The sequence below is a fragment of the Pongo abelii genome, chromosome 7 (assembly GCF_028885655.2).
Source record: "Pongo abelii isolate AG06213 chromosome 7, NHGRI_mPonAbe1-v2.0_pri, whole genome shotgun sequence".
NCBI lineage: Eukaryota > Metazoa > Chordata > Mammalia > Primates > Hominidae > Pongo > Pongo abelii.
This window is the reverse complement of record NC_071992.2, coordinates 76967642-76994053: the sequence shown is the minus strand read 5'-3', so window position 1 is coordinate 76994053 and position 26412 is coordinate 76967642. Positions and strand designations below refer to the sequence as shown.

At 36.5% G+C, this 26412-nt stretch overlaps 1 long non-coding RNA gene across 13 annotated transcripts in view; it reads right to left on the bottom strand.

Annotated features, from left to right (window-relative positions):
- Positions 1–5320: 5320 nt before the first annotated feature.
- The window catches only part of LOC129061021 (uncharacterized), a 162344-nt gene continuing 141252 nt past the window's right edge, over positions 5321–26412 (bottom strand). For 7 of the 13 annotated variants that reach the window (XR_010141152.1, XR_008527970.2, XR_010141148.1 and 4 more), the window contains 6 exons: positions 26008–26125; positions 23448–23657; positions 23203–23292; positions 21541–22478; positions 7519–7669; positions 5321–5653 (listed from right to left, as the gene is read on the bottom strand). This is a non-coding gene — a long non-coding RNA (uncharacterized LOC129061021). Of the gene's footprint in view, positions 5654–7518; positions 7670–11646; positions 11799–19022; positions 19099–21540; positions 22479–23202; positions 23293–23447; positions 23658–23803; positions 23957–26007; positions 26126–26412 lie in introns of all 13 variants that reach the window. The other 6 variants (XR_008527969.2, XR_010141150.1, XR_008527967.2 and 3 more) reach the window with 4 other exon arrangements.

Below are 26412 nucleotides of genomic sequence, written 5' to 3'. Positions count from 1 at the left end.
TGCTCCATCCACATTGCAGCAAAAGACACTATTTAATTCTTTTTTATGGCTGAGTAATACTCCAAACATTTTCTTTATCCACTTGTTGGTTGATGGGCACTTAGCTTGGTCCCATATCTTTGCAGTTGTGAATTATGCTGCTATAGACATATGTGTGCATGCGTCTTTCTCATATAATGACTTCTTTTCCTTTGAGTAGATACCTAGTGGTGGGATTGTTGGATCAAATGGTAGTTCTACTTTTAGTTATTTGAAGTATCTCCATACTGTTTTCCATAGTGGTTGTACTAATTTACATTCTTACCAACAGTGTAAAAGTGTTCCCTTTTTACCACATTCACACCAACATCTATTATTTTTTGACTTTTTGATTATAGTCGTTCTTGCAGGAGTAAGGTGGTATCTCATTGTGGTTTTATTTGTATTTCCCTGATGATTAGTGATGTTGAGCATTTTTTTCATATGTTTGTTGGCTGTTTGCATATAGTTTGCAAATATTTTTCCCACTGTGTTAAACCATAGTATTTTTAATACCATACATTAATCACTTGCGATGTATTGCCTTAAGTCATTTACACACATTATACACACATTATCTTATTTAATACTCTCAACAACGTTTAGAAACAAGACTCCCAATTTAAGGATCGGGCAACTGAGATTCAGCAAGATTAGTTAACTTCTCCAAGGTCACATAGCCATGCTGCTCATCAGCAATGGGGCCCAGGTCTGTTGACTCCCATCCTAATATTCACTCTACAGTACTGATAACCAGTGCCTGAGCCTCTGAAACAGCTAAATTGGGAATCTGGAGCCCAGTAACTAGGCAGAGAGGTTTAGGTGGCCTTTATGTGTACATTGTTTTATATGGTTATGTGGTTTTATTAAAAGTATCATGCACTATTAATTCAACAGCTTTTAATACTGTGCTTACTGCTTACAAATGTAAACACAAATGGAAAGACAAAAGTTATGAAAATACACCTAATGAAATAGGTCATCTTAAGCTAGAGCAGTAAGTGCCTTCAAGTCAGCATGAAAAGCTGCCAAAATTCCTAATACAGCATAAACAGGCTGGGAGGGGGTAGGTGAGGGAGATTGAGATTACTCATTCTAATGATGCCAATTTCTATTTCTATCTCAATGATGTTGAGAGTGCAGAGTATTGAGGCATGGCCAGAATGTCATATGAGGTCATTAGAGACTGACAGGGCGCCTCCAAAGTCACTAAAACTGTATGGGAAAGAATGCCATTCATTGTCATTTCACCCACTGGCTCTGTCAGTGCAGTACAATGAGTTCAGCAGAAAGCACCTCTGGCATTCCGTGTTCAAAGCTAGGACTAGTCATTGATTAATTCATGCATGCATTTATTCACCCTCATCATGATTGAGATCATATGGTTGGTAACTTGCAATTGTGGCAGAAAATATGGAAAGAGTTCTGAGAGACAACTAGGGATCCCCTTTCCAAGAAGCAAAGTTAAAATGTGTTGGGAACATAATTAGAGAAGATTAGACTCACTTTCGTTTTCATTCTTTCTAGAGGTAGAAGTTTCATTTCTCTGTAGTTTTATGTAATTAGTGTCCTAGCCAGAAATGTTTTATTTTTGTTCAGTGATCTCAGTTTCTGGCCTCTTTTCCAGGACAGCAATTCCTGGTATCTTAATAAGTACAATGGGATGGCTACACCCTGCTTAATGGATATGAGCTTTAGAGAATAATGTCATTTCTGAACACCTAACAAATTTCACAATTAAGAAGGTACTGAAGTTCAAGGTCTTATCAAAAAGACATTTTCCTAATCATAACGTTTTTATTTGAGTTAGTAATCCAAGCAGTCTTTTTTTTCTGATTTAAGACTCAAAGTCATTAATTTATTCTTATTTCTACCCAATCTTGACATAATTCAAATATGTGAAATACTGTTGGACTACTATCACTGAAAACTACTATGTATGTGTGTTTGTGAATGTGTATATGAAATATTAAATATAGTATAGCATAATATACATAATACAGATTCAGAACATATCTAAATCTACTATATCATACATATGGCAGAGCATCTATATTTATATTGACTATGATATATATTATATATTATAGTAGGTATAGATGTACTTTAATATATAATCATTTTAAAATTATTAGTAAAACATTGTTTAAGGAAGAAAAAAGTGACAAGTTTTAAAGAATGAACTAATACACATATAAATTCTGTTTTTAGTGTCAACTAGAAGGATTAGTAATAGTGAAAGGGTTGATTATATTTCTTTTCTGTTTCAGTAATAGAATTGAAGCAATCCTTTCAAAGTTATACTCAATACAATGTGCGGTACTTGGGTAGCTACAATAAGTATACTCTGAATTTCCTTCTCACTCATCTCACAGGAATTGCAAAGTTGTGCCTGCAGTTCATCAAGCAGCCTGATTGGAATAGATGCTCATCACAGGAAAAATCCTGTCTGCTGATCCTAAATTCACTACCTCTAAGACCCTGGTGGGTTCCAGATGGCTTCAATGGAGAGTCCTGTCATCAGGAATTGTCTTTGTATTGTAAGAGACCTCTTCCAGTTTGTAGAGGATTCTAAATATCTAATACAGACCAAATATCATTTCTGACTAGAATACTCTGAGACATCAATTTGAACTTGAGCTAAAGTCTAACTGTCCTCCACCATGGACTAATGACTTTACTCTGACACTTCAGTTATGTCCAGGTATTCAGCCAGCCTAGGCTTATTGTCTATAAAAGGCTTTATATTAACCTTGGTAACTCTTTCGGCATGCACTGCTTGAAGTGGTTGTGTGATTAACATGATAAATGGCTAATGCCTTTTACTTGGCACAGTGAATTTAAATTCTCTATTGTTGCTCGGTTACTTTTATTTGGTTTGTAGAACGGCGCCAGACACTCAGCGTGCTTTTTAATAAATATGTGTTGCTAGCTATCACTATTAAGTGATGATGGGCAGTCACTAGGCTTTTTGATTAAATCGAATGTGAATAACATTTAGCCAAGATCAAATTTAGGATAATAATTGGTATATGTGCCATAATGGAGATCTATGGGTTTTGCCAAAGTAAGGGGATAGAAAGACAGTGAATCAAGACTCTTTTTTCATGAGCATTGCAGAATTTTATGAAAAAATAGTTTGCTGCTGCAGCCTCTAGTTTCTGACCTTATTTTACTCCATTTTAAACACAGTGTTTCTATCATTTCATTCATTTTAATCCACAAATTCCCCATTGAAATACAAATTTTTCAACTTGGTCTCCAAGACAATCTCTCGATTGCTCTGCCCTGGACCCATTCTGAAGTCCCCAACACACACACACACACACACACACACACACACACACAGAAATACAATCATAGTTCTATTTCATCACATTGTTTCTAAAGGCCTCATCAGTTTTCATAGTCAATCTATTTTTTATATCATATACAGATGTGGAATCTGTTACCTGTCAGTTACTGCTGCATAACAAACAACCTCAAAATCTCAGTGGCATATCATGATGAGCACTGATTTTTCCCTACTAATGTGCTAGGTGGACAAGGAAGCTGGGCTTCAGGCTGCAGTCATGGGAGTGGGTCATTTCTATGTCTCTTATCTTGACTCTGGGACCATCAGGATAATTGGAATATTCTTCTCATGAAAATAGAAAAAGTACAAGAGAGCAAGGCCCACTGTGCAAGCTCATATCAAGCCTCCACTTGCATCACAACTAGAAATAACATATTGGCCAAAGCAAGTTACGTAGATAAGTCAAATTCAAAAGATGGGAGAGTACACTTGGCCTTTTATGGGCAGAAAGTATAAAGTAAAGGATGTAGATAAAGGGAGGCATGAAGGATTGTGTCCAATAACTCAGTTTACCACAAGTGATGAGATGATACATGCCCTTTAACATACGCAGCCCACATTTGCTGCCATCTCTATCTACTAGGACTTAGAATTGCAGCTATAAATAAAAATGTGTCCAGGGAATGTGGCTACAGCAGAAAGTTCCTCCTGCATATGACTTATTTAGCATCATGTGGGAAGAATTGTGATTTGCTTTGCCTAAATTTATGATAAAAGGAGAGATTAACATTTCCCTTAATTTTGAGAAAATGAAGAACTAACGCATCAATAACCTTCTGGGTAAAAATGAGAGTTCCTTTATGTTGCCAATTAATACCACTGAACAAATGCATGGATTTTCTATTTCCAACACGACTGTAATTGTGAGACTGTAAAGAAGAAATCATTTTGACTTCATCTTGTATTATTTCCAAAATAGCCCAGATTTACGTTATAAATATAATATTCAAAATATTAAATATGCTTCACACATGTTAGAATGGATAAATTTTGAAATCTTAAAAATACCAAGCACTGTGAAGATACAGAATGAACAGAGCTCTTATACATTGCTAGTAGGAGTACAAAATGGTTCACCCACTTTAGAAAACAGTTTCAGTTTTTTGTTTCATTCTGTTTTGTTTTTGAGATAGGGTCTTCCTTTGTCACCCAGGCTGGAGTGCAGTGGCACAATCACTGCTCACTGCAACCTCGAGCTCCCTGGCTCAGGTGATCCTCCCACTTTAGCCTTGTTGGAGTAGCTGGGACTATAGGTGTGTGCAACCATGCCTGGCTAATTGTGTGTGTGTGTGTAGATGGGATTTCACAATGTTGCCTAGGCTGGTCTTGAACTCCTGGGCTGAAGCAATTCTCCTGCCTTAGCCTCCCAAAGTGATGGGATTACAGGTACGAGCCCATCAGTTTCTTATGAAGTGAAGCACACATTCTAAGACATGGCAATCCCATTCCTAGAAATCCTTTGCTATCTTTATCTAGGATGGAACAAAGTTTTTGTTTTGGGGACTTCCATTTAGGGCTGCTGTGTTTGTTTTGCAATATTCTAATTTGCTCTTTCAATTTCTTCTCAAATTACTAGGCATCCTGTTTACTCATGTCTTTTTATATTCTCCTCATTTCCCATAATTTCAAAGTTGCTGATTCCAAAAATGTTGATAAATCTCTTCTTTTAGAGCCAAATTATCATATATTCTACTCTCTCTGTTACGTCTAGTCATTATGCAAAATGCATAGTCTTGCTCTTGTGTGTACTGCTTGACATCAACTAGACCAAGAGCCTGTGACCCTTGCAGATAGTCTTCTTAGGGTATTTAATTCTTTTTTTACTGCTAGATATTTATTTTATAATCACTTATTTTAAAGATTGAATATAGAGGTTTTTGTGGCAAACGTAAGCTACTGGTAGCCACTCTTTACTATCAAAATAAGTGCTCTTACAATACAATCATATGCTTGAGGAAACATCTTTAGTATTTCCTAATGGTATAAATATGCTAAACAGTGAGTCATGTCTGAGATACAGAATTTCTCACAGTGGATGCATTTTACATGCCAGAAAACTTAATCAGCTATGATGTTAAAGTTACGGAGGGTTTATGTTGTTCCAATTTGCTGTGTTTGTCATTCAGCTGCCACACTGCTCTGTCTGCAGTTCACCACATCAGAGGCCATGCAGCTAGAGCCCAGGATTATACATCTTTCATTTTCTCTCTCTCTCTTCCTCCTATTTTTGATATCTCCTTCACAGCTTCCTTTTTACACTTTAACACATCTTCATTATAGCTAAAGAAAAACAAAAATCAAAATAATTTCAATAACTTCACTATAGTCAATAAAAAAGGAAAACAAATATCAAAACAATTAACATAAAACCTCATCACAATGTGCCCTATCCCCAGCTTCTTTTCCACCTCTATTTTTTATCACTGCCAAATATCACAAATAAAAAGTCTTTAGTTTTTTCCTGCATCTTCACCCCTCCATTCTCAGAAGAGCTGCTTCTGAGTTTTATAGTCTCTAATACCTAAATGCTGCTGTTCAGAGTCCCTGATTAATTTCTCCTCCCAGCATTAGGTGCCTTTTCCTGAATCTCATGCTCATGTGACTTTCTGCAGTATTGACACTGCTGATCACCCATTCCCTTTTGACCTACTTCTTAATTTTAACCTCCTCATTCTCATTTCCTTACTGAATAGCCTTCTCTATGGCCTCTTTTTCTCCACCTGCCTTATAGGTGTAACTTTCTCAAGGTTAAATTCTTGGTTTTCCCACACATGCTCCCCTTAGTGATTTCCGCCCCCAATATGCTTTCAACTTTCACCTCCCTTCAGATGGTTCAAACTCTGTTCTCCCAGCCTAGCTCTTCTCCAGGGCACCATATCTGCATTTGCAACCTGCGTCTGCATTTGCTGGATAGGGATGGTCCCCTTATACTTGACTCGGCATATTCAAAAGAAAAGTGGACAGTGAGGAACTGTGCACACAGCATGGCCTTTGGACTCTGACAAACCTGAGAGTTACAATTTTTCCTTGTCCACTTGTCCACTGTGTATTTATGGAAAAGACACTCAAATAGTATATGCAGCTGTAATTTAGAGGAAAGTACCCTGCCTTACAGAGTTACAGTGAAGATTAAATACCTAACATACTACCTGAAATATAAGTGCCATTATATTTCAGGCAGTATGTTTGATAAAATAAATATCTAGCAGTCAAAAAAGAATAAAAGACCCTAAGAAGACTACCTGCAGGTATGCACAGTAACACCTGCGTGATAGTCTGTGTTATTCTGTGTTATTGCCTCCTTTCAATGGCTTTTCACTTGTTGGAGCCCTCTTGTCCTTAAATAGTATTATTGCAGTCCCATCATGAATTCTTTTCACTGTTTATCTTCATATCCCTTTAGTGGCCTAGTCATCTTGATTTTTATTTTTTCTTTGAATCCATATCTGTATTCCTTTGTATCTTATTATCTATAACAGATTATTGTAAAACCTTCCAATTGTTTCTTCTGCTTTAAGTCTCTCATTTCTCCAAATCATCCATCATACTGCCATTTAAGTTATCTTCCTAAGGAATAACAACAATGCCTTTAGATTTTTCCTCAACTAGCTTCAGTGGCTCCTCACTGCGCAATTTAATGATCAAACTCTTAAGCCAGGGGTTCCCAATCCCTGAGCCACAGACTGGTACCGCTCCATGGCCTGCTAGGAACCAGGCTGCACCACAGGAGGTGAGTGGTGATCCAGCCAGCATGACTGCCTGAGCTCCACCTCCTGTCAGATCAGTGGCAACCCTTATTGTAAACTGCACATGTGAGGGATCTAGGTTGCGTGCTCCTTAGAGGAATCTAATGACTGATGATCTGAGGTGGAACAGTTCCATCCCAAAACCAACACCCCACCTCAATCCCTGGAAAAATTGTCTTCCATGAAACCATTCCCTGGTGCTAAAAAAGTTGGGGACCACTGTCTTAAGGTACCATTCACCATCCTTCTCAGTCTGATTTGTAGTTGCCTTTTTAGTTTTATCTCCTACTTTTTCACCTTATAAAATCTCTGCTCGATAATTAACATGCCATGAATGCTCAAGACGTTTCTTCCCTTCTCAATGCCTCTATTTCCTTAACAAATTCCAGCTAGACTCACCTGCTTCTTCCTCAGTGATCATGTAACATGTTGCTTGTACCTTTGCTAAGTGTATTTTTTTCTTTCTCTCTTATAGTGTTGTTAGGTATGTGGGTGTCTTTCTTCACCACAGTTGAAGCTCACTGGAAGCAGAAATGACTATACAACGAAGCTAGTAAAATAGAAATAAAAATGGAAAACTAGGATTGAGGAAAATAAATATGCCAACATTATGGCCCAATATGATTGTGATCATTGCCATTATTTCTTAGTAAACAAAATTTAATTATTTATTTTTTCATCCATTTCACAAATACATTTCACAAACGCCTTCCTTCCTTAAGTCCTATACTATGTTAGATCCTTGAGACACAAATGTCAAGTTCATAGGGAACTTAAGGTGCCAAGTTATATACTTCAAATTTTTCAAGAGGAAGATACAGATTATTCTTCAAAAAAGAAAAATTTCTCTCACTACTAATGTTTAAGAAAAGTTTATTGGGACCTTATGAAGCATCAAATAAAGTGATGGGCATGAGTCTCAACAATTTTCTCACAAAAATATAGATGCAAAACTCCATAGAGAATCAAAAAGCAGTTTACCTCACTACATTACAAGTACATTACATTACAACACTCAACAGCAATGGTGTCTTTGTTCATCAGCATCATAATCAAGTATAGCCAAACACATTGACAGCAATAGCTTTGACACATTACTCAAATTTGTTCTATACATTTTCTTAATACTTAGTACTAAGTGATTCTCAACTGTCAACTCCTATCACTGGCATGTCCCAATGTATTGTGTGGATTGTGACTGTAACTCCTAATTAAAAATTCAAATGAGCAAACTCTATGAAATAAATCTGCACCCAGTTCTTGGAACAAACAGTCTTATTCTTCCTTAAATTTATAGGTAATCATATAAATACATGTGTATCTTTAATTTAGGACACAAGCATTATTTTTCTTGACTTTCGATGTCAATCTTTGGAATCAGAAGAGAGCAGCTGGCGTGTTCTGCCTGTCTGTCAAGATTCTGTTTTCCTTTTAGTTATTATTGTATTCATTTCCTTCTGAGCTATCTCTTTTCATTTTTCTGCATTTCCTCATCTGATGTGTAACGTATAATAGGTTGCAAGCATCTATTCCATTTCTTTGCCCAAAGCAAAGTGAAACAATAATACTAATATCTATCAACAGTGGTTAGCTCTTAGATAAACAAGTGACTTTATTCTTGTAGTAAAATGTTTTTAGTGGTGAACATGCTGTTTATGTGATCTGCTGAATAAACACAATTAAAGAATATAAATGGTTAGTAAATATTGCTATTTTGAGTCTACTGGCTTCACTTTAGAAAATTTTAACAAACTTAAATATTGTGGATAAAAATCCAGTTAGATGAAGATTTTTTGATTTGAAACTTGAATGTGAACAAAGCATGAAAGCTTTTTCTGGATTATGAAATACTTACTGAGACATATTAAAAACCCATTGAGTCACTGACTCAGCAACTGTCTAGTTTTGGGCACATAGCAGGGACTCAGTAGATGCTTAACATCTAAATAATAGAAGTATTTTCTACTCTCCTTTTCACTAGTCATCTTTATATTCTTGCCAAGTGACAGATATGGTAAACAGGTAGAGATAATTCGCATTGTCAATTAGATTAATGCTTATTATTCCTGTTGTTCATGCCATTCTGGAGCTCATACCCACACTAAGACACGATTTATTGCTCTATAGAGTACAGAATACTAGACTCTTTTCTGAATGCTGTTAGTGTTATCACCGTCCTCGATAATGTTAAAATTATACCCCACCACATTAGAACCATAAGCCTGATATCGGATTTCTTTTTCCTGTTGGTTGGGACAGGGATTGGCTACTGATTAGATGAAAGACAGTATTAATAGCATTCTTTCTTCCTTTACAATATTCTTATTTACATGTATATAGTTGACACAAATTACTCAACAGATTAAAAACTTGATGTAATTTTCCAAAGTCATGATATCTGTACTAGACTGTCTATACCAACTGTCAGAAAGGGAATAACTTGCAGACAGACTCATGCAAAGAAATGGGAGGGCAGAGTGGTGATGAGAGTGAAGAGATCCCTTCACCTCATATGCTGGTGTCAAAAAATGCCAGGTTTCAGCTCAATGGCATAAGACTGCTAAAAAAAATTCTGATGTGTACAAGACAGGCTCCACTGAGACAAACATCTCCATTACGACTTCGTTAATTGGGTTATCTAAAGGAATGTGATACCTTATTACTTCCAGAGAACAATCTTTCATATGTCCTGTTCCCTAAGAGGCCTCTCTTCAAATTCAAATAAGTCACATGATATTGAAGAACATGCCCTAGATTTGAATCCCAACTCTACCAATTATTAGTGTTATTTTGGTTCATCGTCAGCTGACTTTTTTATTTCAATAGTTATTGGGGAATGGGTGGTGATTAGAAAAGTTATTTAGCAGTGCGTTCTGAGATTTTGGTGCTATCATTTATGATGTGACTTTTAACATGTCAGTTCATTTCATTTTTCACAAAATGGGAATACTCTCAACCCTGCCAACTTAACTCAGTAGCATTCTTCCTGCCCTTGGGTGTCTCTTCCATCATCTCACAGATGGGACTTAGCTTTTTGCTCTGAATAGTCTTTCAGAACAATGTAAGGTCAGGCCTTCTGCAACATGTTTGCTCAATTTAACCTCTTCCCTGTTGCCGGTTTGCCTTGGGAGTCATTTTTCCTCTTGCTCCCCTCTTTCTTCCAACCTTTCAGGGTCTGATTTTCATGAGAAGCAAAGTTTCCCTTTGCTCCACATGTTGAATCCGTCACTTCCAAAGTGACCACAGCACCTGGAACACCAGCCTGAGACAATTCCCTAGGCACCTTGTTTGCTAGAGAAGGCCAGTTAGACATACCAGTTCCACAGATGTATTTGGAGAACCCAATGAGACAATGTGTTTACATATGCTTGTTAAATTCCGTAACATTAGCCGTAAACTTCCTACCCAGATTCAGTGATGTACACTGATTTGGCTCCCTCATCTTCTCTCATTCAGACCTTTACTAGGTTTTTAACACACACACACACACATACACACACGCGCACACACGTACAATCTATATTATTAATATATTATATAATGTTTGCATGGCATATCTGTTTTCATCATTTCATTTCAAGCTACCTATGTTGTTGAATTTGAGGTGACCTTCTTGTAAACAGTATATAGTTAGTTCATGTTTTTTCATCCACTTTGCAAATCTCTGTCTTTTTACAGGTAAATTTAGATTATTTATACTTAAGGTAATTATTTATATGCTAGAGCTTAAGTCTGCCATTTAATTTTGTATTTTATGTTATTTCTCTCTGGTTTTTATTACTCTGTTTTCCTTTTCTTATCTTCCCAAGAGTTATTTAGAAATTATTTAGAATTCCATTTTGATTAATTTATATTTTGAGTGCATCTGTTTGTGTCACTTTTATAGTTGTTTCACGGGGTATAAAAATATACATATGTGGCATCACATTCTACTAGGAATCAACATTTTTTCATTTCATATAGAGAGCAGAAATCTAACTTTCTTTTAGGTTCGTTTGCTATACTTCGAGTTAAACACCATTTTCTTGAGTATCAGATGGTGTGATAATTTTGATTCAATTAGGCGATCAATTAATAAAACTCTTGAGAGAAATTATAGTCTACTGTATGAACCCACTTGTGCTCCTTCTTCCTTCCTTATGCTCCCAGAATCTTTACTTTTAAAGGTTCTCTCTGAAGACATTCCTTTGGCCAGTTTTTGAGGGTAGATTGACAAATTCTTTTAGTTATTCTTTACCAGAGAATGCCTTTATTTCCCCTTTACTCCTTAGGAATAGTTTTGCCACATATATAGTTCACAGTTGACAGTTCTTATCTTAGCACTTGAAAAATGTGTCACTTCCATCTGGCCTTAATGGTTTCAGAAGAGAAATCTGCTATCACTTAAATTAGTGTAACCCTATGAGTAATAAGTCATTTCTTCTTGGCTGCATTCATGATTTTTCTTTGTCTTTTGTTTTTAAAAGTTTAATTATAATGTGTCTCAGCATGAATATTTTGGGTTTATTCTTTCCCAGATTTGCCCACCTTGAATCTGGAGGCTTGTGCCTTTTGCCAAGCTTGGAAAGTGTGGAGCTTTTTTCTTAAATACTCTTTCAGCCCCAAACACTCTGTTTTTCCTTTTTTCTGAGATGCTGTATTAGTCCGTTTTTACACTGCTGATAAAGGTATATCTGAGACTGGGAAGAAAAAGAGGTTTAATTTGACTTACAGTTCCGCATGGCTAGGGAGGTCTCATAATCATAGTGGAGGGTAAAAGCCACTTCTTACTTGGTGGCGGTGGCAGCAAGAGAGAAATGAGGAAGAAGCAAAAGCAGAAATCCCTGATAAACCCATCAGATCTCATGAGACTTATTCACTATCATGAGAATGGCATGGGAAAGACTGGCCTCCAAGATTCAATTACCTCCCCCTGGATCCTTCCCACAACGTGTAATTCTGGGAGATACAAATTAAGTGGAGATCTGGATGGGGACACAGCCAAACCATATTAGATGCTAATGATACAAAGGTTAGGTCTTTTGCTATTGTTCTATAGAGCTCTGAGATTCTTATTCATTTTGAGGGGTAAAAGAGTTTATTTCTGTTTTTCAGATTGGGTAAATTTTATTGATTTTGAGAGGTGAAGCCAGGTGGACTTCCTGGGTCGAGTGGGGACTTGGAGAAGTATTCTGTCTTACAAGAGGTTTGTAAAATGCACCAATCAGTGCTCTGTAAAAATGCACTAATCGGCACTCTGTAGCTAACTAGAGGTTTATAAAATGGACCAATCAGCACCCTGTAAAATGGACCAATCAGCACTCTGTAAAATGGACCAATCAGCAGGACATGAGCAGGGACAAATGAGGGAATGACAGCTGGCCACCCCAGCCAGCAGCAGCAACCCGCTCTGGTCCCCTTCTGTGCTGTGGAAGCTTTGTTCTTTCGCTCTTCACAATAAATCTTGCTGCTGCTCACTCCTTGGGTCTGTGCCACCTTTAAGAGCTGTAACACTCACCGTGAAGGTCCGCAGCTTCATTCTTGAAGTCAGCGAGACCACGAACCCAGCGGAAGGAACCAACTCCAGACACAATTTGACCTCAAGTTCACTGATTCTATCCTCTATAATTTCCACTGTACTATTGAGATCCCAGTGAGGTTTTTTTTATTTTTATTTTTAATTATTATGTTTTTTGTTCGAGAATTCTTATTTAGGTCTTTTTTATAACATTTCTTTGTTGGGATTTTCTATCTTTTTGCTTCAAGAGAATTTATAAGTCAGTGTTGAAGCATTTTTATGTTTGCTTTAAAATTCTCATTAGATAATTCCAATACACAATTCATCTTGGCGTGAATTGATTGTATTTCTCATTCAAGTTTGATTTTCTGATTCTTGATATGATGGGTATTGTATCCTGCTCATTTTGTCTATTACATTAGGAGACTCTGAGTCTGATTTAAATCTGTTATTTTAGTAAGAGTCACCCTGTTTAGATGTATTATGTGGGTCTAGAGCTACTTTTAAATTTTCAGAACCTTTGTGGTGTCATTTTGGTCTGCTTGGATAAAGTGCTGTCGCTGGGGTTCCCACTAATCTTTGTTAGTACTGCCTGAGGGGACAAAAAGGGTTTCCCTGGGCCAGGCAGCCTGATATCTCTTAGTGGGGAAGAGGAGTCTCAGGCCTGGTCCATAAACACCAGGAAGCTTCCCTGGTCTGATCGGTTGCTGGGGTGAAATCTGTCCTGCCACTGTTGCCTGTTCCACCGCCCTATCTTCCACTGGGGAGAGGAGAAAAGAGATTCCCCTGCTGTTAACTGTTAGTGGGGCTCTGATAATCGCCCCTTCTGGTGGTGCAGGGCTCCCCCACTGTTGTAGGAGGGACTCTCATTCAACCTGAGATAAAATGAGTCTACTTGGGCTGCCTGCTGTTGCTAGGTTGTGGTGGGGAAGTGCCAAGCCAGATCACCTTTTTCCCTTTTTCTGATAGGTGTTCTTCCTTCAGTCTTGGTTCCAAAGCATGCTTTCTCTCTCTACCCTTCAGAGCTCTCCTTTGGTTTTCTCTTACATTATTTCCAGTGTTAATAGTTGTACTTACCAAGGATGTGCAGGAGAAATGAGTCTATGCCATCTCATTATATCATACTAATCAAATTAGTTTTTCAAAAAGAATCTCTTCATAATTCAGTTTTTCACTGAAGGCCCATGTATTGTTCACTCATAGTATGCAGAGTTCTACACTAGGTTTAGGGTGGCAGGGGCGGGTGTGCTTTCTACACCATTATCAGGCAATAGTTCCTACCCCTGGATTTTTTGTAATCTTATTGAGGGCAATGATGCCAACAAACAGGGACAGAAAAGTAAAGGAAACAAGTAAAATATAATAATGGCAAATAACTATACGTGTACAAAGTGATAGTGCACATGATAAACTTTATATGTAGGGGATGAAATATTGATCAAAGAAAATAAAGGAAAGAATAGAATGAGAAAATTTAAGGAAATTTTGCCACAATATTAAAATTAGGAGCAGAAAGGCATTTATTGAGACATCTCCTTTTAAGTTTACATATCACTTTGTAGCTCATGCCCCAGGGTCTGCCTCACTTCATCAGAGTGAGCTTGAGTATCCACCATACCATCTGTCCTGAGAAAGGTCTTATCTGGTGAGATTTGTGGCTCTGGTTCATCACATCCTTTATCTGCCACTTTCATTATCTGACTGTGCTTCTATGCACCCTTCCTTTATTGTCTATACTGTGTGTCCCTGATGGGACAAAAATCTGATGTTTGGTATTTTTTATTTATGGCCTATTAGTGAAATTCAGCAGTGATTACAGTTTCATATTTAAGCATATTAAGCATCCAAGGAATAGAGGCTAATATAATTACCAGGTTTCCATGAGACCTGGAACCATAATCGCAAAATTCTTATGTAGCTTTACCTGGTTCTTCTAATTTTGTTTCTTTTGAGAGAAATTTATTCCTTGCTGTAATTTTCCTAAGTATAATATTATCTATTTTTCCTCTTTTACCAGTCTTATTCATATAGAGACATCTCTAGACATACCATTTGGACATTTCAGTAACAGAATCAGTATTTTTTATGGAGGAATTGCTATGGGCAAAGCATCGTGTTAAATATTGGATATAACTTATACATGGATTCTGCCCTCATTTGTCTACTGTCTAATAATGTTAGTCAGAATATTTACATAAATGCCTTTGTTTTAAGTATCCAAAGAAGAATTACACAAAAGGGTATTCAGGGAAGAGATAGATTCCTTTGGACTGGGTAGAGAAGGGAATATCTCAAAGCAGGACTGGCATTTATAATATGCCCTTCTGTATGTCAGAAAACAACAGATGCTGGAAAGGATGTGGAGAAATAGGAATGCTTTTATACTCTTGGTGGGAGAGTAAGTTAGTTCAACCATTGTGGAAGACAGTGTGGTGATTCCTCAAGGATCTAGAACCAGAAATACCATTTGACCCAGCAATCCCATTAGATATACCCAAAGGATTATAAATCACTCTACTATAAAGAAACATGCACATGTATATTTGTTGCAGCACTGTTCACAATAGCAAAGACTTGGAACCAACCCAAATGCCCATCAATGATAGACGGCATAAAGAAAATGTGGCACATATACACCATGGAATACTATGCAGCCATAAAAAATGAGTTCATGTCCTTTGCAGGGACCTGGATGAAGCTGGAAACCATCATTCTCAGCAAACACAGGAACAGAAATCCAAACACCACATATTCTCACTCATAAGTGGGAGTTGAACAATGAGAACACATGTACACAGAGAGGGGAACATCACACACAGGGGCCTGTCAGGGAGTCAAAGGGAAGGGGAGGGAGAACATTAGGACAAATACCTAATGCATACAGGGCTTAAAACCTAGATGATGGGTTGATGGGTGCAACAAACCAGCAGGGCACATGTATACCTATGTAAAAAATCTGCACATTCTGTACATGTATCCCAGAATTTAAAGTAAATTTTTTTTTTAAAAAGAATGAAAGCTCAAACATTGCTATGGATCCTGAATATCGAAAAGACAATAAAGACATATTGTGAACAACTTTATTCCGTTTAGTTCAACAGCTTAAATAAAACAGGCAAATTCTAGATAGATACAAATTTTTCAGACTCACTAATGAATAGAGAAATATGAATAGCTAAATATCTATTAAACAACTGAATTCATAATGATAAACATTCTCATTCTGAAATTTTCAGGACCAGAGAGGTTTCTTGTTGAATATTCCTGGGAAGAAATAAATAATACCAATTCTTCACAAAATATTTTAAAAACATAGAGAAACATGTTCCTACTCATTTTAAGAGGTCAGTATTGCTGTGATATCAAAACATTGAGGAGATATTCTAAGAAAAGAAAATTATGGACAGTATCTTTCAAGGTTGTAGATGCAAAAATTCATAAGAAAATGTTAGCAAATCACATCTACTATTATTATGTATGTTAATAATTTGTGACTTTTTCAACAAATGGTACTAGGACAACTGGATATCCATGTGCAAAAGAATGAAGTTGGGCCCTTACTTTATGCAATATATAAAACTCAGCTAAAAATTGAATAAAAGCTTAAATGTAAGAGATAATACTCTTAGAAGAAAGCATAGAGTCAAATCTGCATGACTTCAAATTTGGAAATGTATTTTTAGACATGACATCAATGTATAAACAACAGCAATTACAAAACAGATAAATGACCATAAAAATTTAAAACTTTTTTTCTTCAAGTGATACTATCAAAAACTTGAAAACATAACCGACAATATAGGAGAAAATATTTATAAATCATAGGTGGGGGACTTGTATCTAGGATATATAAAGAATTCTTATGAATGCAAATGCAAATCAAGACATCAATGAAACATCACTTCAGAAGCACTAGGATAACAACAGTCAAAAAGCGTGATATTTCTGGTTCTAGATCCTTGAGGGATCGCCACACAGTCTTCCACTATGGTTGAACTAATTTACACTCCCACCAACGTGTAAAAGCATTCTGATTTCTCCACATCCTTGCCAGCATCTGTTGTTTCCTGACTTTTTACTGATTGTCATTCTAACTGGTGTGAGATGGCATCTCATCGTGGTTTTGATTTGCATTTCTCTAATGACCAGTGATGATGAGCTTTTTTCATATGTTTGTTGGCTTCATAAATATCTTCTTTTGAGAAGTGTCTGTTCATATCCTTCACCCATTTTTTGATGGGGTTGTTTGTTTGTTTCTTGTAAATTTGTTTATGTTCCTTGTAGATTCTGGATATTAGACCTTGTCAGATAGATAGATTGCAAACATTTTCTCTCATTCTGTAGGTTGCCTGTTCACTCTGATGATAGTTTCTTTTGCTGTGCAGAAGCTCTTTAGTTTAATTAGAACCCATTTGTCAATTTTGGCTTTTGTTGCCCTTGCTTTTGGTGTTTTAGTCGTGAAGTCTTTGCCCATGCCTATGTCATGAATGGTATTGCCTAGGTTTTCTTCCAGGGTTTTTACTGTTTTAGGTCTTACATTTAAGTCTTTAATTCATCTTGAGAATTTTTGTGTAAGGTGTAAGGAAGGGGTCCAGTTTCTGTTTCCTGCATATGGCTAGCCAGTTTTCCCAACACCATTTATTAAATAGGGAATCCTTTCCCCATTGCTTGTTTTTGTCAGGTTTGTCAAAGATCAGATGGTTGTACATGTATGGCATTATTTATGAGGCACTGTTCTGTTCCACTCGTCTATATATCTGTTTTGGTACCAATACCATGCTGTTTTGGTTACTGTAGCCTTGTAGTACAGTTTGAAGTCACGTGGAATGATGCCTCCAGCTTTGTTCTTTTTGCTTAGGGTTATCTTGGCTATGTGAGCTCTTTTTGATTCCATATGAAATTTTAAGTAGCTTTTTCTAATTCTGTGAAGAAAGTCAATGGTAACTTGATGGGAATGCCATTGAATCTATAAATTACTTTGTCCATTTTCATGATATTGATTCTTCCTATCCATGAGCATGGATTGTTTTTCCATTTGTCTCCTCTCTTATTTCATTGAGCAGTGGTTTGTAGTTCTCCTTGAAGAGGTCCTTCACATCCCTTGTAAGTTGTATTTTTAGGTATTTTATTCTTGGTAGCAATTGTGAATGGGAGTTCATTCATGGTTTGGCTCTCTGTTTGTTTATTATTGGTGTATAAAAATGCTTGTGATTTTTGCACATTGATTTTGTATCCTGAGACTTTGCTGAAGTTTCTTACCAGCTTAAGAAGATTTTGGGCTGAGACAATGGAGTTTTCTAAATATCCAATCATGTCATCTGCAAACAGAGACAATTTGACTTCCTCTCTTCCTATTTGAATACCCTTTATTTCTTTCTCTTCCCTGATTGCCCTAACCAGAACTTCCAATACTATGTTGAATAGGAGTGGTGAGAGAGGGCATCCTTGTCTTGTGCCGGTTTTCAAACGGAATGCTTCCAGCTTTTGCCCATTCAGTATGATATTGGCTGTGGGTTTGTCATAAATAGCTCTTAATGTTTTGAGATACGTTCCATCAATACCTAGTTTATTGAGAGTTTATATCATGAAAGGGTGTTGAATTTTATCGAAGGCTTTTCTGTGTCTGTTGAGATAATCATGTGGTTTTTGTCATTGGTTCTGTTTATGTGATGGATTATGTTTATTGATATGTGTCTGTTGAACCAGCTTTGCATCCCAGGTATGAAGCCAACTTGATCGTGGTCGATAAGGATTTTGATGTGCTGCTGGATTTGGTTTGCCAGTATTTTATTGAGGATTTTCACATCGATGTTCATCAGGGATATTGGCCTGAAATTTTCTTTTTTGTTGTGTCTCTGCCAGGTTTTGGTATCAGGATGATGCCGTCCTCATAAAATGAGTTAGGAAGGATTTCCTCTTTTTCTATCGTTTAGAATAGTTTCAGAAGAAATGGTACCAGCTCCTCTTTGTACCTCTGGTAGAATTCGTCTATGAATCTGTCTGGTCCTGGAATCCCATAACTGGGTATATACCCATAGGATTATAAATCATTCTACTATAAAGACACATGCACACGTATGTTTATTCCAGCACTATTCACAATAGCAAAGTCTTGGAATCAACCTAAATGCCCATCAGTGATAGACTGGATAAAGAAAATGTGGCACATATACACCATGGAATAGCATGCAGCCATGAAAAAGGATGAGTTCATGTCCTTTGCAGGGATATGGATGAAGCTGGAAACCATCATTCTCAGCAAACTAACACAGAAAAACACCACATGTTCTCACTCATAAGTGGGAGTTGAACAATGAGAACACATGGACACAGGGAGAGGAACATTACACAACAGGGCCTGTCAGGGAGTGGAGGGCTAGGGGAAGGATAACATTAGGAGAAATACCTAATGTGGATGACTGGTTGATGGGTGCAGCAAACCACCATGACATGTGTATATCTATGTAACAAACCTGCACGTTCTGCACAAAAAAAGACAGATGATTACAAATGTTGCGTATGTGGAATATCAGAAGTGTTTTACTTTGTGGGCCTGAATGTAAAATGATGCAGACACTTAGAAAAATATTCTGGTAATTTCTCTTAATAGTAAACACAGAATTACCCTATGACCAAGCATTCCCACTTTTATGTGTATATTCAAGAGAAAATAACATATGTCTACACAAACACTTGTACACAACTGTTCATAACCACATTATTCATAATAGCCAAATGGTGGAAACAACCCAAATGTTCACCAACTGATTAATTGATAAATAAAAAGTGGCACATCTATACAATGGGGGTAATTTGCTACAACATGGATGAACCCTGGAAACATCATGCCAAGTGAAATAAGCCACTAATGAAAGACCACATATTATATGATTTACTGTATGACACATTTAGAATAGGCAAATCAATGGAGACAGAAAATAGATGAATGATTACTTCTGTCTGGAGAGGTTGGGAGAATAGAAATAGTAGCTAAATAGTACTGGCTTGCTTTTTGAGGTGGTAAAAATGTTGCCAAATAGACTGTGGTGATGGTTGCACAACCCAGTGAGTATACTAAAAACCACTAAACTGTACACTTTAGGTGAATTTCATGGCACATGAAGTTTATCTTACTAAAGCTGGCATAGGAATAATAATGATTTTCCTAATGACTGAAAATACTGAGCAAACTTTTTATTCACTTATTTGCCATTCCTGCATCCTTTTTGGTGAAGTGTCTGTCCAAATCTTTAACCTATTTTTTAATTGTGTGTTTTGTCTTCTATTATTGATTTGCAAGAATTTCATGTTCTTTCTTTATTGTAGATACAAGTTTATTATCACCTATACTCTTTTGCAAATATTTTCTCCCATTCGTGGCTTTTATTTCCTTTTATTAATAGTGCCTTTAATGAGAAAAAGCTTTAAATTATGAAATACAATTTATCATGTAAGACTTCTTGGCCTCTATAATTGCATGGGCCAATTTTCATAATCAAACTTCTCTTGTATATCTATATATATTCTATTTGTTCTGTTTCTCTTAAAAATCCTAAGATATGTATAAACATATGCATATATGTATATACATACATTTCATCCTATTTTTGTGTGCACATACATATCCACAGACATATAGGCTTAAAGACTTTAAGATTACAAACTTATAGATTTTTAAAAATCTTTAAGTCTATACATATGTGTTTATATATGTATGCACATATGTTTATACATGTATTGGTACACAAATACTATATTTGTATAAATGTATGTACATATAGTTTCTATCCTTGATACACATATACATATGTACATGTATATACGCAGAGAAGACAGAAACATTAAAACAAATAAAACAAAATGCAAACAATTGTTGAATTTCCTAAATTGATTAATTATTTTTAATTGACAAAAATTGTATGTATTTATTGTGTACAGCGTATTTTGAAATACGTATAGATCATAGAATGGCTAAATCAAGCGAATTAACTGCGTATTACCTCACATAGTTACCGTTTTTTGAGCAGACAATACTTAAAATCTACTCTCTTAGAGATTTTCAAGAATACAATATGTTATTAGCTATAGTCACCGTGTTGTACAATAATCTCTTGACCTTATTCCTCCTATCTAACTGGAATTTCATACCCTTTGACCAACATCTCCCCAACTTCCCCACTCTCAACCCCTGATCACCATCTTTGTACTCTCTGCTTCTATGAGATCAACTTTGTCAGATTCTACATTTAAGTGAGATCTTTGTATGCCTGGCTTATTTCATTAACATGATGTCCTCCAGGTTCATCCATCTTGTCTCAAATGACAAGCCTTTTTTTAAAGGCTGAGTAGTATTCCTCTGTGTATATATAACACATTTTCTTTATCCTTTCATCCACTGATGAAAGGTTGATTCCATATTCTGGTTACTGCGAAGAGTGCTGCAATTAACATGGGAGAGCAGATATCTCTCCAACATACTAATTTCATTTCCTCTACAGATGCACTCATGAGTGGGCTTTCTGGATCATATGATAGTTCTATTTTTCGTATTTTGAGGAACCTCCATACTGTTTTTCATAATGACTGTGCTAGTTTTTACCTTCCTACCAAGAGTGTGCAAGAGTTCCCTTTTCTCTACAATTGCTGAATTTGATTTAAAAATATGAGATTTCTTTGTGCTATATAACATTTTTCTATATATTTAAAATCATGTCAAAGTTTTTAAAGTCTGATATAGATCCTAGACTTATATAGGAAGCAAAAGTCAATTATCTTGAGAATGGAGAAGACAAATTCACACACTGAAATCTATTCAGTAAGAAATAATGAACTATATAATATACATTTGTCTTAGTCCACTCAGGCTGCTATAACAAAATACCTGACACCAGGTAATTTATAAAGAGCAGAAATGTATCTCTCACTGTTCTGGAGGCTGGGCATCCAAGGACAAGGCACTGGCAGCTTTAGTTGTCTGGCACAGGCTGCTCTCTGCTTCACAGTTGGAGGGAAGAACACTGTGTCCTCACGTGATGAAAGGCAAAAGGGTAAGAGCACCAAAGAAATACCGTGTGAAGCCTTTTTTATAAGGACCCTTATAGTCCTTATAAGGAATTAACCTCATGACCTAATTACCTCCTAAAGGCCCCATCTCTTAATACTATCACAATGACCATTGTTTCAACACTTGAATTTTGGAGGGGACCCATTCAAACCATAGCAATGTTGCAACAGGATAAACCCCCAAAATATTATGTTGTATGGAACAAACAGATATAAAATTCATATTCTATGATTCCATTTATGTATAACTCAAGAACAGGTAAAATGAATTAACTTATGAAGATAAAAATTAGAAGTTTTTGCCTAAAGGGAATAGGGACTTAATGGGAAGAGAGCATGAAGGAACATTCTGAGGTAATGAAAATATCCCATCCTCTCAGGAATAGTGGTTACCCTGGTGTGTAAATTCATCAAAACATCAAATTGTATGCTAAAAATCTGTACATTTCAGTACACATGAATTTAATCTACTTTTTAAACAGTCACTATACAATGTTCACAATTAAAAGCAGAAAGAGAGGACCGGGCGCGGTGGCTCAGGCTTGTAATCCCAGCACTTTGGGAGGCTGAGGTGGGTGGTTCACGAGGTCAGGGGATTGAGACCATCCTGGCTAACACAGTGAAACCCCATCTTCACTAAAAATACAAAAAAAATTAGCCAGGTGTGGTGGCACGTGCCTGTAATCCCAGTTACTTGGGAGGCTGAGGCAGGAGAATCACTTGAACTCAGGAGGAGGAGGTTGCAGTGAGCTGAGATTGTACCATTGCACTCCAGCCTGGTGACAGAGCGAGACTCTGTCTAAAAAGAAGAAGAAGAAAAAAAAAGCAGAAAGAGAAAATTAAACATTAAACAGTTTTAGCCATGCTTTTGAGTTATTCATGAAACTTCACCTATATAACCTCAGGTAATGTTTCCCTAACCTGTGTTTAATTCTGATTATTGGCTTATTCTCAGCTCTATTCCATGAGTTACCACTTTAAATACATTATTTTTAGTAGCACTAGCTACTTATATTAATAGCACAAGCTAGTACTATATTCATAGGCAGACTAATTTTAAAAATTACCTTTTAACTTTTCTAGCAGTCAGGAACTGATATTCTTAATCTCAATGCTTACTAGCTTTGGGATTTGGAAACAGCCTAACATGCTTGGACCACAGCTCTCCTGAGATTTAAGCAGGTCAGCTCTAGGATTATTTACAGTTTCCAATACGAATACTTAATTTCAACCTCAAAGTATGATGTGGAAAGTGTTCCTCTTAGAGTCTCAGTCATAATACTTCACGTAGACCATCATTCCTGAATAGATCATATAAACAGTAGGATTTTTGCATGGAAAAAAAATAAGTTGAATTCAACATTTCTTCCCTTGGAGAGGTTCCAATACCCTTGTAGTTAAGGCTGCTGCAGTGTTAACACATTACAGACAGAAAAAGTAAAACATCGCTAGCATTACAAAATGTCTAGGAAGAGACAAAGACGTAAGCTGACTTGCTGAAGTTCTCTAGATGATTCACTTACAGAACTGAGAGCAGAAATTTTGTATCTTCTGTTTGATTCCCTCTAGTGGTGTAGTGTCCTCTCAGAAGGATCAGATTCAATGTTCAGATTCTTAGAAAGGTGTCATTATGAAAAACAAAACAAAACAAAAATATTCACATCAACAAGGAGCCACCTGTCACTCCACATTTTATTTTCTCTGCAGATTAGAATCTACACGACCACACCTATGATTCATGCATGTCACCCTAGTGGGAGTCACCTACCATGTGCCTGGTGTCATGAACAGACACTCTCAAGGAGATGTCCAAGGAGACAAACAGAAATCTTCTACACTTGGTGATGGAAGTGAATGTCTTCATGGAAGGCATGAAAAACTCCACATTGCTGTGGGTGTCTCTGACTGATCAGCTTCCACCTGCCTGCGTGGGATTCTGATAATGGGCCTATTTTCAGGTCTAACCCGTGATCTGTAACTTTAAAAAAAAAACTTTTCAAGATTATTCTGCATTTAATATTTTCATTTCCAGGAAGCTGTTTCCAAAATTACTGTCTGAGCTTTCAATTAGTCAGAAACTTGATATGAATTTAGCCTTTGAATCTCAAAACACAAGCCACAGACCTGTTCTTTTATGTCATAATTAGCATAGCTCTCTGCAGATAGGCCTAATTCTGGAAACCTTCCCAGACTAGTTATATATCCTGAGGAATTCAAAAATTCCCTTTTCAGTATTCTTTTATTCACACTGCATCTCCTGGTGTATCATTTTCAAATCTGGAACAAAAGATAAAGGAGAAACCTTGAAGACATTATGCTGAGTGAAATAAGACAGACCAAAGAGAACAAATAGGATATGATTCTGTTTAGATGAGGTACCTAGAATAGTGAAATCCATAGAAACAAAAAGTAGAATAGTGGTTATCAGAAACTAGGGGAGAGGAAATGAGGAGTTATTGTTTAATGGGTTCAGAGTTTCAGTTTGGGATGATGAAAAAGTTCCAAATATAGATTGTGGAGGTGGTTGCACAACAATGTGAATATAATTAATGCCCCTGAACTATAAACTTAAATGATTAGAGTAATAAATTTTATGTTATGTACATTTTATCACAACGAAAGGGAAGAAGTTTAAATTAGCTTATTCATATACATTAGCTGTCCCACTACCTTAGATTTGTAAAAAACTGCTGATGTGTGTTTGGGTAATTTTCACAAAATGGCACCTTTACACTGCCAAGTTTATATGTAGAAATGTTTTTCTCACTTACATAATAAAAAATGTTCATCATGTAATACAATCAGTAGTGAAAATGTACACATGGGGGTCATACATTGCTAATGTGCTAAGAAGGTAGAAAATGAGTATAGACATGTCTTAAATCTCAAGAATTTATATTACAAAGTTTCAAGAAAGCACCTTTCAAATAGTCTGTATATGACCAAACCATATGAAAACAAAAAATGCCTACATGGAGAAAGAAATGTCATCTAAGATATAGATCTTCACCCTCCCCATCACTGGTTAGAGCCCTGCTGGAAAATGATATATATTTCTAGATTACGGAACTGAAGAGGAATGGAGATACGTTCTAGAAAGATGAGAGGGTCATCACAGAGGTTTAAAAGCGTTTAAAGGTGTTTTTAAAGGTTTGGAAACAACATCCATGAGGACAAAATTGATTCAAATTCTTGTAGAACCAGTCACTAATAATCCCAGCTACTCGGGAGACTGAGGCGGGCAGAGAGTTTGAAGCCAAGAGTTCAGGAACAGCCTGGTCAAGATGGCAAGGTCCTGTCTCTTAAAATACTTAATTAAAAAATAAGTAAGTTCATGTGGAAAGAGTACATGATATAAACATTGTTAGAGGGGCCCTTCTCCAACGCAAACAAAAGCCAGACACAGATAAATGGAGTTTGGCTCTAATGAGAGGGATTGTTTAGCTGTAAGAAAGGATTTCTCTCTATTCAGAATAGGAAGTCTCAAGAGCTCTGTCTCTGGAGCTCATCAAAATTAGGGCAAATGTGCTTCTGTCTGGGATGATTTAGTTGCAGCCCTTCCTGAGGGATGGGGGATTGCACCAATCTTCTCTCAGAATCTCTTCCTGCTCTATGATTCTAGGATAACCCATGGGTGGAGAGGCCACATGACCAGCTGTTTTAAAATATTGTTAGGAAAGCAAATAGTTTGTGTGATTATTTGACTAATGTTATAGAATTTGTTGATTTTTGCTTGAAAATGTGCTGATAAACTGAGTAGTATCTTCACTATAAAAATGGGAAAACTCAGCTAGTAGGGAAATTCTTTTCGTAGAAACAACTGTAATCATATTTAATACACATTAAATTATACATCTATCTTTGAGGGGCATACAAACACCCCATTTAAATGACCAGCAGAGAACTTCTGAGGCCAGGGACACACTCATGTTAAATTAATTGCAGCGGGGGGTGCCCATGGACCACATTTATGAATAATTATCCTTTGCAAATGATTGCAAATAATCTATAGCATGGCTGAATTATGCACAAAAAGGATCATCTTAAGTCTGTACCTGGGTTGTAGTATCTCGTTATTTACTCCATAATTTTCAATTTACATGAGGAGATGCATTAATGAAAAGTACTTAGGGGAGATGAATTATAGAAAGAGCAATTCTAGAATTGAGCAAATGTCTCTGATTAACATGATTTACATTTTTATTATAGAATATGACTACAGATAATGTTTTGCCTAATTCATTTTATTTATAATATCAAAGAGACTTCAACTCTGATAAATTGTGATTGCTTTAAAATTTAGGAAATATGGAGCAAGAAGACCTTACTGTATTGGTTTAGGTTAGACGTGGAGTCCCTGGAAAAGCCACATGTTAGGAAACAGTGGTATCCATAGCAGTCAAGTCCATAATTGAAACTTATGCCATTCTATTAATGGAGGCAAAGCTAGGAGAAAAAGGGAAACAATTTGAAAGTTATGTGATGATTACAAGGAGTTAAGATAGTAGCATTCAAGCTCATCATATGCACATCTGAAATAGTATTTATTAAATTATTGTACATAGTGGGAATGGGGGGCACTGCTAAGGCTTGAGCCAAAACTGGTTCTTTGCTGGTCTTATACAATTCTTCAATATATCTTCATTCACAGTATCCCTTATTGATTTAACTAAATTCATAAACCAGTGTACTGTTGTTCAGTGAGAAGGGAACAACTATATAGCTTCCTCGTG